General features: G+C 51.3%; 1 pseudogene; it reads right to left on the bottom strand.

Moving 5' to 3' along the window:
- Window positions 1-11,967, bottom strand: part of LOC136526197 (receptor-like protein kinase 5) — a 32,905-nt pseudogene extending 20,938 nt beyond the window's left edge.
- Between the last annotated feature and the right edge of the window lie 3,502 nt (window positions 11,968-15,469).

Genomic DNA, 15,469 nt, shown 5'->3' with positions numbered 1-15,469 from the left:
GTGGTTATTCTGAGGGGCTTTCCCTTGAGGTTTGGCATTCTTATTGAAATTCTTCTTTTTGCTGTCCTTCACAAGGTTAGTAGAGTCACCCTGTGAGCTTTTAAGCCTCTCCTCCTCTTGCACTTTTTGGGCTGTATGTTGTAGTTAACAACAAAAGTTTCATACTCTTTTGACAAGGAAGCAAAAACCAAATGAATCAGGAACTCATCTTTGAGCCCCAAATCCATTGGCTTGAGCTTGGATGTTGTGTTGCTCATCTTCAATATGTGTTCTCTTATACCTCAGCCAAAGTATTTCTCATTGAATAATTTCTTTATCAAGGTGCTTGCATAAGCCTTTGAAGAGCTAGTAAACTAACTCTCCACTTTCTTAAGATACTCGGTGGCGGTATCACAATCTGGGATTGATCCCCTTATAGCATCTGAGATAGTGGACTTGGCCACCATCAAGCACTTGCGGTTCGAGATGTCCCATTTCTTCTGATCAAGATCGTATTTCATTCTAACTTCTGCATGATCTCGCTTTCAAGCAGTGAAATCAGCATCAGTCTCATTTTCTGCCCTCACCGGGTCCTCTAGCTTAGTAGGACATGGAGGGGTAAGTGCTAAGTCATTCTCGGACAGCGCAAGTGCGAGCTCATACTTCTCTCGCCATATTCTATAGTTGCCCCCTTCAAGAGGTGGAATATGTGAGAAAAATGCCATAGGATTGAGTCCTAAAAAATAGTGTCAGAGAAAGTGAGAAAACATAACATAATGATTGCATGCCTTAATTTAACGTTGGTCAAAATTAAAACATACAACTTCTTCTATATTAATTATATATCACCGTTCGGCAGAAAATAGAATTAATGCATAAACTCATAAATCAAACATTTATAATATTGCTATCAACAACTTTGGTCAGAAAATAGCAAAATCATAAATTTACTAAAAAATATAACTACTTCTCAAAATTAAATCCTCCTGTTGGTTCGAATTTAATTAGAAGATCATAAACATCATCAATTGCAGCGGAAACATGAAAGATAAATTTATCTACTTTTCAGAAGCATTTTACTGTACTTTTCTACTCTCTGAAAAAATTATTCTGTTGGTTCAAATTTTGACAGAGATTGATCATCAAAACTTAGCAAAAATCATCAAATTGCTTCTAAAAATTAAATAAAAAACTTAAAACAGCGAATATTGTGTAGCGCGGCCCAGTGCGACAACTGCAGCCCAACAGCACACGCACGACCCAGCTCGCATGCCTAGGCTAGGAATTAACTTCCCCACCTAGGCTCAATCTGGCTCGGGATGCTACTGCCATCGGATTGCGATCGACGGCCATCCGCGCTAATTGGTGGCACAAAACTTGCCCTGGCCGCACCTCCCCTCTAACCCTAGTCATTTTCTTCCCTCTCCCTCTCTCAGCATGAAGTAGAGCAGCGACAGTGGCCACCCGCAGCGCAGCTAGAGGATGGAGGTCGGTGGCGCCGCCGTAGGTCCCCTCGTCGGCGCGTGCGTTCACTCGGGGGTGAGCGCGCCGCTATCGAGCGGTCTTGCTATGGTGCCCTGAGCCCAATCCTAGTAGGGTACATGCTATAGTGAGGCCACAGCGCAGTCTTCTTCCTACGCAAACGAAGGTGTCGACGGAGGCAAGAAAACCCAGGTAGGTTCCTCCCCTTCTCCGTCCTTTCCCTTTAGGGTTCGGGTAAGGGTTTCATCCAGATCAAAAATCGAATCATCTCATTCTAATTTCTTCTTCTTTTCTACACCAAAACCTAGATCTACGCCCAGATTAGGCTCGACTGATACCATTGATAGAAACTATAAGATCAACTAGGCATAGATCTAGCGGGTACAACCTCTTCTACTTGTGATAAAAAATGTAGTTCATCCTAGTACATGAAGAAATAGAGCAACAGAGAGGAAAGGGTGAGAGGTGAGACATCACCGACAGTCGGAGGGCTTGGTGGAGGAGCTAGAGCCGTCCATGGTGATGTCGGTGTTGCTATGGAGTCAGGTGGTGCAGTCTAGCAGTGGCGTGGTGTCCTAGAGGAGAAGACGGTGGTGGCTTCCCGTCACTAGCTATGCACCCTCTAGATCGGGCTAGGGTTATGTCAGTGGGGTGACTATAGTACTCTTGGTGAACCTCATTCCTTGAGCCGCCAGCCCCACCTCTATATATAGCATAGTGTGATGGGGGCCCACCAACCATGTAGGGTAAGGCTACGAGGTCAAGGCCCAACTAGGCCATTGGGCCCGAGCTGGAGAGATCACTACTAACACCTGAATGTCCACCTTCTTGTTCACCTTTGGCCTGTACCCATACTCTATAGAGATGCCATTGCCACACATCAATCAGCAATTCAGCACTGCAGCTATAAATTCTCATAGATTGAAAATTGAAATGGATGACAACTGAAATCCCTGAGCTTCTAACCTGAAGCCATATACCCGAATGTCCCACCGATGGCTGACACGGACTAGGGCTCGCCGGACTTGACGAGTATCTGGGTGAGCCCAAAGTCGGCGATCTTGGCTTGGAAGTCTGGGTCCAGTAGGATGTTGCTAGACTTGACGTCATGGTGGACGATCAGGGGAGCGCAGTCATGGTGCTTGTAGCTGAGCCCCTTGGCCACGTCGATGGCGATGGCAAGCTAGGTCGGCCTATCCAGCAGCATGGGGGCGCCCTCACGATCTTGGTGGTGCAGCCACCGGTCTAGGCTACCGTTCTCCATGTACTCGAACACCAGCAGCTTGGCTTCCTGGCTAGATATGCAGCACAATAGCTTCATGATGTTGTTGTGCTGGATGTTGCCCAGCACCTTCACCTCTGACTTGAACTCCTTGTCTAGCTTCTCATCGACCTTCCTTCAGTTCCATATCCTCTTCATGGCAACCATCCTGCCGTCGCCGCTGTCGATGCTACGCTCCTTGTTGTGTCTGCCATTGCCATTGCCATTGCCATTGCCAAGGTGGGTCCAGTACACCTTCTCAGACCCGCCGCTACCGATCATGTTCTCCTCGCGGATGTTGTTGAGAATGTCTGACTTAGAGAAGTTGAGCTAGGTGAACACCATCATCTTCTAGTCTGTCACCTCGTGGCTCTCCTTCCGATGGTGGAAGAGTAGACACGCAATGCTGACGCTATCGATGAGGACAATGGCAGCGAGGAGCATGAAGAGGATGATCGGGCCCTTGGAAAGCTCATCATGGCTCCCCTAGCCTCCACCTGAGCATGCCAGGAGGTTCATGCCTGAGTCTGCCATGGCATAGAGCTAGTTGCAAAGGAAGCTCCAGTCATTGGCCGCACTTTGCAGCTGCACCAGCACCTCACCGATGAGCTAGTTTGATGACAAGTTAAGCAAGTTGAACATGTTGCTTATGTCTGATGGGATTCTTCTAGTGATCTCAATGTTGGATAGATCAAGCGTCATCAGTGCTGGGAGAAGCCCAATGCTCCATGGCAGTATCGCACCAGATAGCCGGTTGCCTCTCATGATGAGTGAATTTAGTTTCTGTAGTAGCTTGATTGGTGTTGGGATGGAGCCAGAGATCTGATTGTTGGGCACATACAAGTTAGTAAGGTTGGCGAGCTTGCTCATGTCAGACAATAGCTCACCACCCAGCCGGTTATTCTCCGCATGGAGCACCATGGGCCCTAGTGCAGAGGTCAGGAAGGAGCCGAAGAACATGTTGTTGCCCATCTCAATCCATGATATGTTGGGGGATATCTGAGCCAGCAGCATCTTGGTGAAGCTATTGTTCTAGATCTACACCAAGGTCAGCTTTTAGAATGACCATATTGTCGGGGACCAATACTAGGGTACCCGAAGAGGAGGGGCTAGTGGTCATCAACATTAAATCACCCTGAGCAGTCAAGAGTGCAACTACGGCTCCAACTGGCCCCCAGGTGCGCGGGCTTCACCTTGACCAACCTCTAGGGAGCCTTTGGGGGCAGGTTCTGCCTCACCCGACACTGAGGCCATAGGCTCTGCCTCGCCCAACCCTGAGGCCTCGGGCTTCGCCTTGCTTGACCTCTAGGGGTAGGCTCCATCTCGCCTGACCCTGAGGCCACGGGCTTCACCTCACCCGACCCTTGGGTTTGCGCTCCACCTCGCCCGACCCTTGGGCTTTAGCTCCACCTCGCCTAACCTCTAGGGGAGGGCTCTGCCTCGCTCGACAGAGACCCATACCACCACCAACCACTCTAGGTCCAAGCGTATGGGCTTGGGTCAAAATTCTGACGCTAAGAAGGAGACCAGCACGCCTTGATGTAACCCATGGCCATGATGGCCCATACCTAGGGATGCACATCAGGAATAGCGTTGGGTGTACTAGTGCTGTTCTGCCTAACCCTTGAATGAACACTAACAGATGTGTTAGTTCACCAAGATGTCTGCTAGGACAGAGTGGAGCGCCATGACCGATAGATGATGCCTATGCATGGCGCTAGTGACGGACAAAGGTTGTGACATGGCGCTATCCCTATTTACATCTATAGGGTCGGCAGGACCCACATGAAGGAGAAGAAGGACCTAGTGATCCTAAAGGCCTTCAGCTCTCTCTCGTTCTTCTCTTTCCCTCCATTGTAACCTGTGCTTTCCCTTGCCAATAAAAGGGAAAGCAGGGCATCCCATTAGGGGCATCTAACTCCAATCCATCTGACTCCAATCCATCTGACTTCAATCCATTGGACTCCAATCCATCTGACTCCACTCCATCTAACTCCAATCCATCTTGCTCCAATCCATCTAACCAATGATCGAACAATCTGATCATTAACTGATCAGAACACACAAGCACATAGCCGAGCAGCGACTGAGCCCTCGGCACCTGTTCATTCTTTCCACCAGAGACCTAGGACCTATCCCTCTCTCACCTATTTGTAAAATCTACTACGAACTTTCAGTGCTAGTAACATGAGCAGCAATAATGAACTGGACATAGGGACATTCCGTCCGAACCAGTATAAACCTCATGTCCTCTAAGCACACCATCTGAGCTAGACACGCAATATTAGAAATTTACTCATTGGTGGTTACTCCAAACACCGATAGTTGGTGCGCCAGGTAGGGGCCTTTTGCGCATCTCAACATGCACACCAGTCTTCGAATGGCTAGTCACAACGTTAGCAGGATCCTGGGCATGCACATGCACTTTGGGAGCCTAGACTTCATCATCACGATGGAGGGAGAGTTGGTGCAGCCTCCCATCGCCGTCCAACCTCTCCACTTCACCAGCCTCGATGCGATCGCCAAGGCCTTGAGGAGTTGTAGCTACATGCACCAGAGGCCCACGCTCCTAGGAGCGACTAGCTCCTCGGCTTCAACTATGGGAGGTTAGAGCTCTAGCTCGGCACCTTCCTAGGATCCTGACCGTCTCAGGAGGACCTATGCCATCTCACCTTCTCATTCACCAACGTGATGGTGTAGCTTGCCAGAGGAGAGCCCCTCTTCCCAGAATACCTCATTCGGAGCTCTGGAGTCGAGCTAGTCATCGACCAAGTCATGAAGGAGTCGAGCTACTAGAATGCCAAGATGGCTGCATATTGCTAAGAAGTCCGCTAGCTAGAGGACAAGTTCGATGGGCTTGAGCTCAATCACAACCCAAGGCATCTCAACGAGGCGGCCGACGCACTAGCAAAAGCAGCATTCGACCGAGAGCCGGTGCTAATGGGCATCTTTGCGAGAGATCAGCACAAGCCCTCGGTCCGCTATGAGGAGCCAGAATGAGCTATGGTGGGCCGCTTGCCCTGGGCTCGGGGGCTAACCAGCCATCGACTCCATCCGACCCCGAGGTCATGGAGCTTGACAAAGATCCATCGATAGAGCCCAAACCTCTGGCCGATTGGAGGATGCTTTACCTCGACTACCTCCTCCATGAGGTGCTACTAATAGACAAGATGGAGGCTCAGCAGCTCACGCATCGTGCCAAGTCCTTCATCCTTATTGAGGGTGAGCTCTACAAGCAAAGCCACACCGGGATCCTACAGCGCTGCATCCCCATTGAACAAGGGAAGTGGTTGCTGAGCGATATCAATGGTGGGGTCTATGGTCACCATGTCATGCCTAGAACCCTCATCGAAAATGCATTCCAACAAGGCTTCTATTGGTTGACTGCAATTGTCGACGTTGAACAGATTGTGCGCACCTACAAAGGGTGTCAATACTATGCTCGATAGACCCACTACCAGCCCAAGCACTCCAGATGATCCCATCACATGGCCATTCATGGTCTAGGGGCTTGATCTGGTCAGACCTCTCAAGAGGGCGTCTAGGGGCTATATGCACTTGCTTGTCACCATAGACAAGTTTACAAAGTGGGTAGAGGCTCGACCGATCTCCACGATCAAGTCTTAGCAAGCCATGCTGTTCTGCCTTGACATCATCCATCGCTTTGGAGTCCTGAACTCCATCATCACGGACAATGGCATGCTATTCACCAGAAAGAAGTTCCTCCAATTCTGTGATGAATACCACATCCACGTCAATTGGGCCACCGTGGCGCACCCCCGCACGAACGGGCAGGTCGAGCGCACAAACAGCATGGTCCTACAAGGCCTCAAGCATAGGATCTTCAACTAGTTGAACAAGTTTGGCGGATGATGGGTCATGGAACTTCCAATGGTGCTCTGGAGCCTAAGGATGACCCTAGCTGAGCCATCGGCTACACACCATTCTTCATGGTCTATGGTTTCAAGGCTATCCTCCCAATCGACTTCAACTATGGAGCGCCGAGGGTCACGGCGTATGATGAATAGGGAGCCAAGGCGTCCCTCGAGGATGCCATGGACTAGCTAGATGAAGCTCGCGACATTGCCCTCCTCCACTCGGCCAAGTACCAGCAAGCGCTATGTCGGTACCACAGTTGTCGGGTGTAGGGTCGAGCCTTCAACATTGGGTACCTGGTGCTCTACCTCGTCCAGAGCTACAAGAACCGCCACAAGCTCTCCCCACCATGGGAGGGACTGTATGTCATCACGAAAGTTCTTTGACCAAGCACCTACAAGCTCAAGACCATCGATGGTGTGGTCTTCATCAACACCTAGAACATCAAGCAGCTACACCGCTTTTACCCTTAATAAGCTCACAATTTCTCTTATTAGTTTTGCTATCGACTCCCCGATCTTTAGTGACACCCGACCCTAGCAATGGCAAGGGGTTGGGCCTCGCTTAGGGGCTAATAAGAGCATATCTATCCAGTAGACATTATCTATGTCTGACCCTTTCTTACGTTAAGACCCATAAGTGAGGTTTGCAGTAATGAATGCTGAGTAAAACTAGTCGGACTGCAAGAAATCTATGCCCTAGTGTCTACGTCGCCTTTGCTCACTAGTGTGATTAGAGTTTTCTGCACCTCAAGCTTTTTGGCCTTAGCTACAGAAAGAGTCGGTACGTGTTTAAGAGTATATCCACCAAGCAAACATTCTCTATGCCTGACCCTCTCTCACGTTGAGACATGGAAGCAAGGGTTATGGAAACGAAAGCTAAGTAAAACTAGTCGGAACCTATGCCCCAGCGGCTACGATGCTTTTGCTCACTAGCATGATCAGAGTTTGTTCACCCGCACCCTGGGCTTTACGGCCTTACTGACGGAAGGGGTCAGAATGCACTATCCTTTTTACACAGAAAGGGGAGAAGGGCTAAAAATCTGTTAGGCCAGAACAAAATTTAAGAGCTTGTCCACTTAATACAAGGTCACCGCCTGGCATATCTGCCTAACTATTTTCTTGGGGGGATGATCTCATCCTCTATCTCTAGAGGAAAGCCCTATGCCAATGGGTCACTGAAGCCAATCAAATGGCTCGGGCTATTATCAAGAGATGGTTAAGGAGCAGTAGGATGCTCCATGCGGGTTATGCTGACTCTATCACGAATGATGGACCCGAGCTCCACCTGGACATGTCTGATAAGAGCTCCCCGAACCCGTTACTTGAGCCATCTAGGTAAATCCTATACTAGTGGGTCACCCAAGTCGATCGGACAGCTCGAAGCTGCTGCCGAGAGACGGGTCACCCTTAATTGACACACATTTTCTCTTATTAATTTTGCTATCGAGCCCCTGACCCTAGCAACGGCAAGGGGTCGGGCCTCACTTGAGGGCCGACAAGAGTGCCTATTTGGGAGACATTCTCTATGCCCAATCCCTCCTCATGTTAAAAAACTAGAGGCAAGGTGTGTAGAAACAAACACTGAGTAAAACTAGTTAGACTGCAAGAAAGCTATGCCCCAGCGGCTATGGCATTTTTTGCTCACCAGCGTGATTAGAGTTTTTGTCCCCACACCCCAAGCTTTAGCCTTCGCCTTCCTAGGAAGGGTTTGGAGGGGCCCACCTATGGAATCTCCATCGAGGAGAGGCTAGCAGGTCACCCAAGTCGATCGGATGGCTTGGGCTACTACCGAGAGATGGGTAAGGAGCAGTGGGATGACCCATGCAGGTTACGCCAACTCCATCACAAACGATGGATCCAGACCCCACATGAACATATCTAGTAAGAGCACCCTGACCCCGTCACTCGAGCCATCAAGGTAACTTTACAACCCCCACTGTACTTTCTAGTACATGATCATTCATTCGTACATTCATACATACATTCATACATTCATTCATACATCCATCCATACATTCATCCCATACATCCAAGCATTGCATATGCAATTGCTGCATCACAACGCTTCGCGTCGTGTCACGAAGCGGTAGTCATCTCATTCGATATGAGCGGCGACCAAGCGAGGTTCGATGGCCAGCCTGCGAAGGGCTCGAGGCAACCTCATGTGAAATAGAGCTAGGGGAGAAAAACGTAGATGAGCCCCTATGGCCCTTGCCCGACCCCGCTCAGAAGTAGACAGGGACATCTCCACCTTTCTCGTTCGATCCTAACCTTGAGCCAAGCCCACAGAATCTCCATCGAGGAGAGGCCAGCGGGCCACCTGAGCCGGTCTTTGGAATGACTCGGGCATCTACTGGGAGGTGGGTTAAGGAGCAGTGGAATGCCACATGAGGACTATGCCGACCCTATTAGCGAACGATGGACCCAGATTCCACTCGGACATACCCGTTAGCGAGCTCATCGAGCGCGACACTCGAGCCATCGAGGCAAGTGCTGTTAGCTCAGCCCCTCCGGTTGCCAAAACTGTGGATGGGGTGACACATGAACTTTGGCCGACCTATACCAAGCCCAATGGGGCTCGGGGGCTCAGGCCGCCTGACCCTAACTCAGGAATCCAATAGAACAGGGTTCAAAGGCTAGCCCACGAAGGGCTCGAGGGCGCCTCGTGTCGAACAGAGCTAGGGAGAAAACATAGATGAGCCCCAGCGGCCCTTGCCCGACCCTGCTTAGAAGCGGACAAGGACATCTCGACTTTTCTCATTCAATCCTAACCTTGAGCCAAGCCCACAGAATCTCCATCGAGGAGAGGCCAGCGGGCCACCTGAGCCGGTCTTCGGAATGACTCGGGCATTTACCAGGAGGTAGGTTACGGAGCAGTGGAATGCCACATGCGGGCTATGCCAACCCTATCAACGAATGACTGAACCAGATTCCCCTCAGACATGCCCATTAGCAAGCTCGCTGAGTGCGATAGTCAAGCCATCGAGGCAAGTGTCGTTAGCTTAGCCCCTCCGGTTGCAGAAACCACGGATGGGGTGACACATAAAATTTGACCAACCCCTATCAAGCCTAATGGGGCTCAGGGGCTCAAGCCTCCCGACCCTAACTCAGGAATCCAACTAACTGGGGTTCGAAGGCCAGCCTATGAAGGGCTCGAGGTTGCCTCGTGTCAAACAGAGCCAGGGGAGAAAATGCAGATGAGCCCCAGTGGCCTTTGCCCAACCTGCTTGGAAGTGAACAGGGTCATCTCAAACTACTCGTTCAATCCTAACCTCGAGCTGAGCCCACAGAATCTCCATCGAGGGGAGGGCAGTGAGCCACCTGAGTCGCTCTCCAGAGCAACTCAGGCATCTGTCGGGAGGTAGGTTAAGGAGCAGTGGAATGCTACATGAGGGATATGCCGACCCCATCATGAACAACGGATCCTAATTCCACTTGAACATGCCTGTTAGTGAGCTCACCGAGCGTGTCACTCGAGCCATCGAGGCAAGTGACGTTAGCTCAACCCCTCCGGTTGTAGAAACTACGAATGGGGTAACAACCACAAAGACGAGCCGACACTCGACCAGCCCCCACTATGCGTGGGTGCTCAAGGAAAGTTGGACTTGCAAGGAGACCAAATGTGCAGTCACATAATGCTGGCTCAGATCCTAGGGAGGGGGTACATGCAAAAACTAAGAGTAACATTTCTAATACAAGAGACACTTTCTCCTACTAGTTTCACTATCCTCTCCTCGATCTTTAGTGACACCCGACCCCAGCAACGGCAAGGGGTCGGGTCTCACTCAGGGGCTGATAAGGGTATATATATACCCTTTCTGAAATAGTCACCATACCCAACCCTTTCCTCATGTTAAAAACCTAGCGGCAAGGTTTGTGGAAACGAACGACTGAGTAAGGCTTATCGGACTGCAAGAAACTTATGCCCTAGCGGCTATGGCATTCTTGCTTACCATCCTTATTAGAGTTTCCCTCCTACACCTCGAACTCTATGGTCTTAACAAATGGAAGGGTTGGAATGCATTAACCCCTTTTCACACATAAAAAGAAACAAAAGAATAGATTTGATCAAACGAAATGACAAGTTTGTTTAAACGATACAGAAGGGTCGGAGCCTATCCGCTTATTACAAGAATGATCATTCGACCCATCTAACTAACTAACCCCTCTAGGGGAGAACTACATCTTCTATCATGTTCACCACGTCCTACGAAAGGGGAGCCACCGCCGTTTCTATCTCCTCTAGCTCATGGACCTCATAGCTAGGCATGTAGCCATGGCTCATCGTCTCTAGGTTGATGCTACCTCTATAATGAGAATGAGCAATCATGAAGGACTAATTGACCCTAGTGCGAAGAGCATTCCTCTTGAGCTGGCACACCTGAGCTGTGATCTCAATGGCATGAGCCATAAGAGAGCTAGTCCCCTCCGACCGCACCACCTGAAGGTCATCGCAGACCACTCCGAGGGTAGTTCTCAGGTTACTAAGATTGTCACTCTCCGCCTATAGATTCCTCCTCACCTTAGCAAGGTCCATGGCTAGCCCGATAGAAATGCTCTTGACCTCCAGCTTTTGGGTCGTTGCACTTTCAAGCTCGGCCTGGAGGGAGCTAACCTTCTACTACACATTGTCTCACTCTTGGTAGGCCTGGTCACACTCTCGGAAAGCCTAATCACACTTCTCATGAGCCGCACCGCATTTTGAGCGGAGCCTCTTTGTGGTTTGGAGCAGCTCATCCTGCTCCTTGCGCAGCCGAGCGACTACCGCGGCATCTAGGTCCGCCTTCTTCTATAGGGCCGTGAGTTTCTCCTTGGCCCCTAGCTTTAGGTCCCTCTCCTTCTTAACCTCGCCCAGAAGGTCAAGGACCCACTAGCGGGTCTTGGCATCCCTCTAGAGCAACTCATCTCACTCCTTCTTGACCTGTCGGCTTCCTCGTCGTCCTTCTGTGACCTCGCCGACAGGGCCTCGAATGCCTTCTCAGCCTCGTCAGCATCTTGACAGGCCTTGGTCGCCTGTGATCGAAGATTGTCCACCTGCTTGGTGAGGGGACTCATCTCGGGCACCCTCTGTTGGGCAACAACAAGCTGAGCTATTACCTCCCCGTGTAGCCGCCCCTCCTCAACGAGGCGGTCCCAGGCCTCCTTCTATTAACAAAAGAAATGAGACTTTCCCTGGCTGTGAGCTTTGATGGACTGTAGGAAGATGATGATCATGATACAAAAAATAGAAAAAGGAAGATAAAGGAAAGAAGCAGGACCAAGCAATACTAGGCCGGAGGGAATGATGACATCGCACAAGGCGCCCGTGGCGTGGTTTAGGGCCTCGAGCATGGACCTGAGCCCTATGTCGAGGCTCTCCCGCTCCATGCTCTTAGTGTCATCGTCAAGGGTGAAAAGCATCGACACCAGATCCTATGGATTCATCCACTAGAGTAGGGGCTCACCCCACGTAGGCGAGTCACTGCCCATCGATGTTAGGGCTAGGGACAACTCTCCGCTGGCTCCAAGCACTACTGACCCCTCTCGCTGTAACATCCCCACCGGGACACCCCCTCCAACGACGAAAGGGGTCAACGGTACGGACGCTGACCCCTCTCCTAGCACCATGACTCCCGGGGACATCTCGGTCATGTCCCCCTCCGTTTGTCCCATGCCAGGCACCATCGCTTGGGCTGCTGACGGTGCGGGTTGCTTCGGTGCCTTAGGCGCCACTACAGTCGCGCCTGGCTCTGACCCGTCTGTCATAGCCACCGCCACCTCCACCTGCATTGGCAAGGTCATGACCGGCTGCGTTGCGCCTGCCACAGTCTGCGCCACAAGCATGGTTGGTAGCCCTGTCCACCCTATTGTCAGCAGCGGTATCGCAGCCATCACTGTCTGCTCCGCAACCTCCAAGGGCACCCCTTAAGCACTTGTGTCTGCCCGTCCCACTAAGGGCACAGGCACCACCATAGGTGCCGCCCGATAGGCCAGCAACGTGGTCCCACTAGTGCTGCTCCCGCCCAAAATGGGCATGGCGCCAGCCGACGGTTGCTACCTTGATTGGAGGGCGATGCTCCTTTTTGGCGCCAGCGCCAAAGGATTCCCCTGCCTGTCGATGCTGCAAGGGACAAAAAACATAAGTCACGATGAAATCCGACCAAAGTAGGAAAAATAGAGGAAGTGACAACTCACCTCAGCGCTGTCGGGTGGTAGATGCATTTGGGGGCAAACCCCCCGACCTTTGCTCCACCTCATCAGAATGAGACCATTTTGAGCCCGCCCCTGCTCCTAGGAAGAGGGGCTTGCTCCCCTTGGTTCCTAGGGCACGATGGCAGAGCCACCCACCTCCGCTTGCACCTCGAGCGTGACAACAGAGCCGCCCACCCCTATTGGCTCTTGGGGTAGGCCGACGGTATGGACCGTCTCCGCTGGCTCCCCTCACGTACCCTCCCCTCTGTGGGACAAGAAGAGTCCCAATGCCTACAAGGATGAACCAATACCTGTTAGTGCATGCTCGTTCTCTATTATGTCCCACTCAATGGCATTGGCTGCCTCATCATCGTCGTCATCATCATCATCGCTATTAGTGCCCTCCCCTTGTTCCTATGCCTACAAGTTCCGCTGCTTCTTCCTCTTCTTGTCCTCCTTCGCCTTCCTCAGCCACTCACCCTCAGTGTGATTTGCCGTCCTCACAGCCGAATCCCTCAGCAATGGTGCTGGGTGATCCATGAGGATGAGGTACCTCAGTTGGCCCTGCCCCTCTCAAAGTTAGTATTAGGGGTCAGGAAACCAATTGAAGAAAAGGCAAGAGAAAGGGACACTTATAAAGATGATGTGGCCTGGCTTCGGCCGCATCAGAGGATGCCCCGGCACTAGGTAAATGAAGTCGAGGGTGGCACCTGCATTGTCCCACAAAGGCTCCATTACCTCCTTGATGCGTTGCGTGATCTTAGAGTTGGGGAGCATCCCCTCGGCGAGTGCCATTTCATCGAACGGTGCCTTGGACGCCATCGCATATAGTGGGAGCACGCGCATCATCATCGGTGCCACCCTCCTTGTGTGGTAGGCCCCGATGATGCCCGACCCCTTCAGGCCATTCTCTAGGACGCCCTACTTCCTCCACGACTCTCGAGCCTCTTTGATCAGGTGCCCAGTGAACTCTACGAGTGCCACCCCTTGTTGGACATTGAGGGCCGCATGGGCGGGTACTCGCCGACCCAATTGTTTTGGAGTTGGATGCCGGCATACCCCATTGGCATATGTAGCTCCTACCTACCACTTTTCTCCCTCTTCTTCTAGAGGGTGAAGGCGAAGAAGTACCTCCACAAGTCAAAGTGGGTGCTAATCCCTTGGAATCCCTCGCATAGGGCGACGAATGCTGCCATGTGCTGGATCCCATTGGGATTGAGATGCTGCAGCTCTATCTTGTAGTAGTACAGCAGCCCTGAAGAAATCTATGGGCAGGGGTCATGAACCCACGCTCATGGAAGTGTGCGAACGACACCACATAGCCACTGGGTGGTGACGGTGAGTCCTCCTCGCCGGGCAGCAGCCACTCCTCGGTCAAGGTCCATGCGTGGAGAAGACCGCGATGAATGAGTCCTCCATGCGCTGGAAGGTGATGTCGAAACAACAGCATGGATCCACTGGAGGTGGGGCCAGATGGATGCAGGCTCAACGACGCTAGAGCTGCGGAGGCAGGAAACCTAAGCGATTGGTATTACCCATTGTGGCTACAGAGGTACTTCTTCGCCACTGCTCCTTAACCCGCCTCCCGGCAGATGCTCGTGTCACTCTGGAGAGCGACTTAGGTGGCCCGATGGCCTCCCCTTAATTGGGATTCTGTGGGCTTGGCTCGAGGTTAGGATCGAATGAGAAGGTTGAGATGACCATATCCGCTTCTAAGTGAGTCAAGCGAAGGCCACTGGGGCTCATCCGTGTTTTCTCCCTTGGCTCTATTCGACTCAAGGCGGCCTCGGGCCCTTCGCAGGCTAGCCTTTGAACCCTGGTCAGTTGGACTCCTAATTTAGGCTCGATGTCTCGAGCCCCTGAGCCCCGTGGGGCTCGGTAGGGGTCAGCCGAATTTCATGCATCACTCGGTCCTTGGTTTCTGCAACCAAAGGGGCTGAGCTAACGACACTTGCCTCATTAGCTCGAGTGTCGTGCTCGTTGAGCTCGCTAATGGGCATGTCCGAGTGGAATCTGGGTCCATCATCTACTAATGGGGTCAGCATAGCCCTCATGTGGCATTCCATTGCTCCTTAACCTACCTCCCGATAGATGCTCGTGTCACTTCGAAGAGCGACTTAGGTGTCCACTGGCCTCTCCTCAATGGAGATTCTATGGGCTTGGTTCGAGGTTAGGATTGAACAATAAAGGTCGACATGTCCCTGTCCACTTCTGAGCGGGGTCAGGCAAGGGCTGCTGGGGCTCATCTCGGCTTTTCTCCCTTGGCTCTATTTGACACGAGGCGGCCTCTAGCCCTTCGTGGGTCGGCCTTCGAACCTCGTTCGGTCGTCGCTCATATCAAATAAGATGACTTTCGTTTCATGACGCTATGTGAAGCATTGTGATGCAGCAATTGCATATGCAATGCTTGGATGTATGGGTGAATGTATGGATGAATGTATGAATGAATGTATGAATGAATGGATGAATGAATGTTAATGCACCCAAAAAGAAAGGTTGGGGTCAGCAGTGGCAGAGCTTGGAGCCAAATACACGGGGGCATTTGTCAAATCCAGACCATATAGACTAACTGACCAACATGTACACAAGTTCCATAGAAATAAGTTTTAATTCTATACTACTATAATTAGGTCACAATTAACAAAACACAAGTGACCATGGTCTATTGTCCATAGGATACCCATTACAATATCATATT

This window comes from Miscanthus floridulus, chromosome 19 (genome assembly GCF_019320115.1).
Source record: "Miscanthus floridulus cultivar M001 chromosome 19, ASM1932011v1, whole genome shotgun sequence".
In the NCBI taxonomy this organism is placed as follows: domain Eukaryota; kingdom Viridiplantae; phylum Streptophyta; class Magnoliopsida; order Poales; family Poaceae; genus Miscanthus; species Miscanthus floridulus.
The sequence above is the reverse complement of the archived record's forward strand: the minus strand, read 5'-3'. Positions and strand labels throughout refer to the sequence as shown.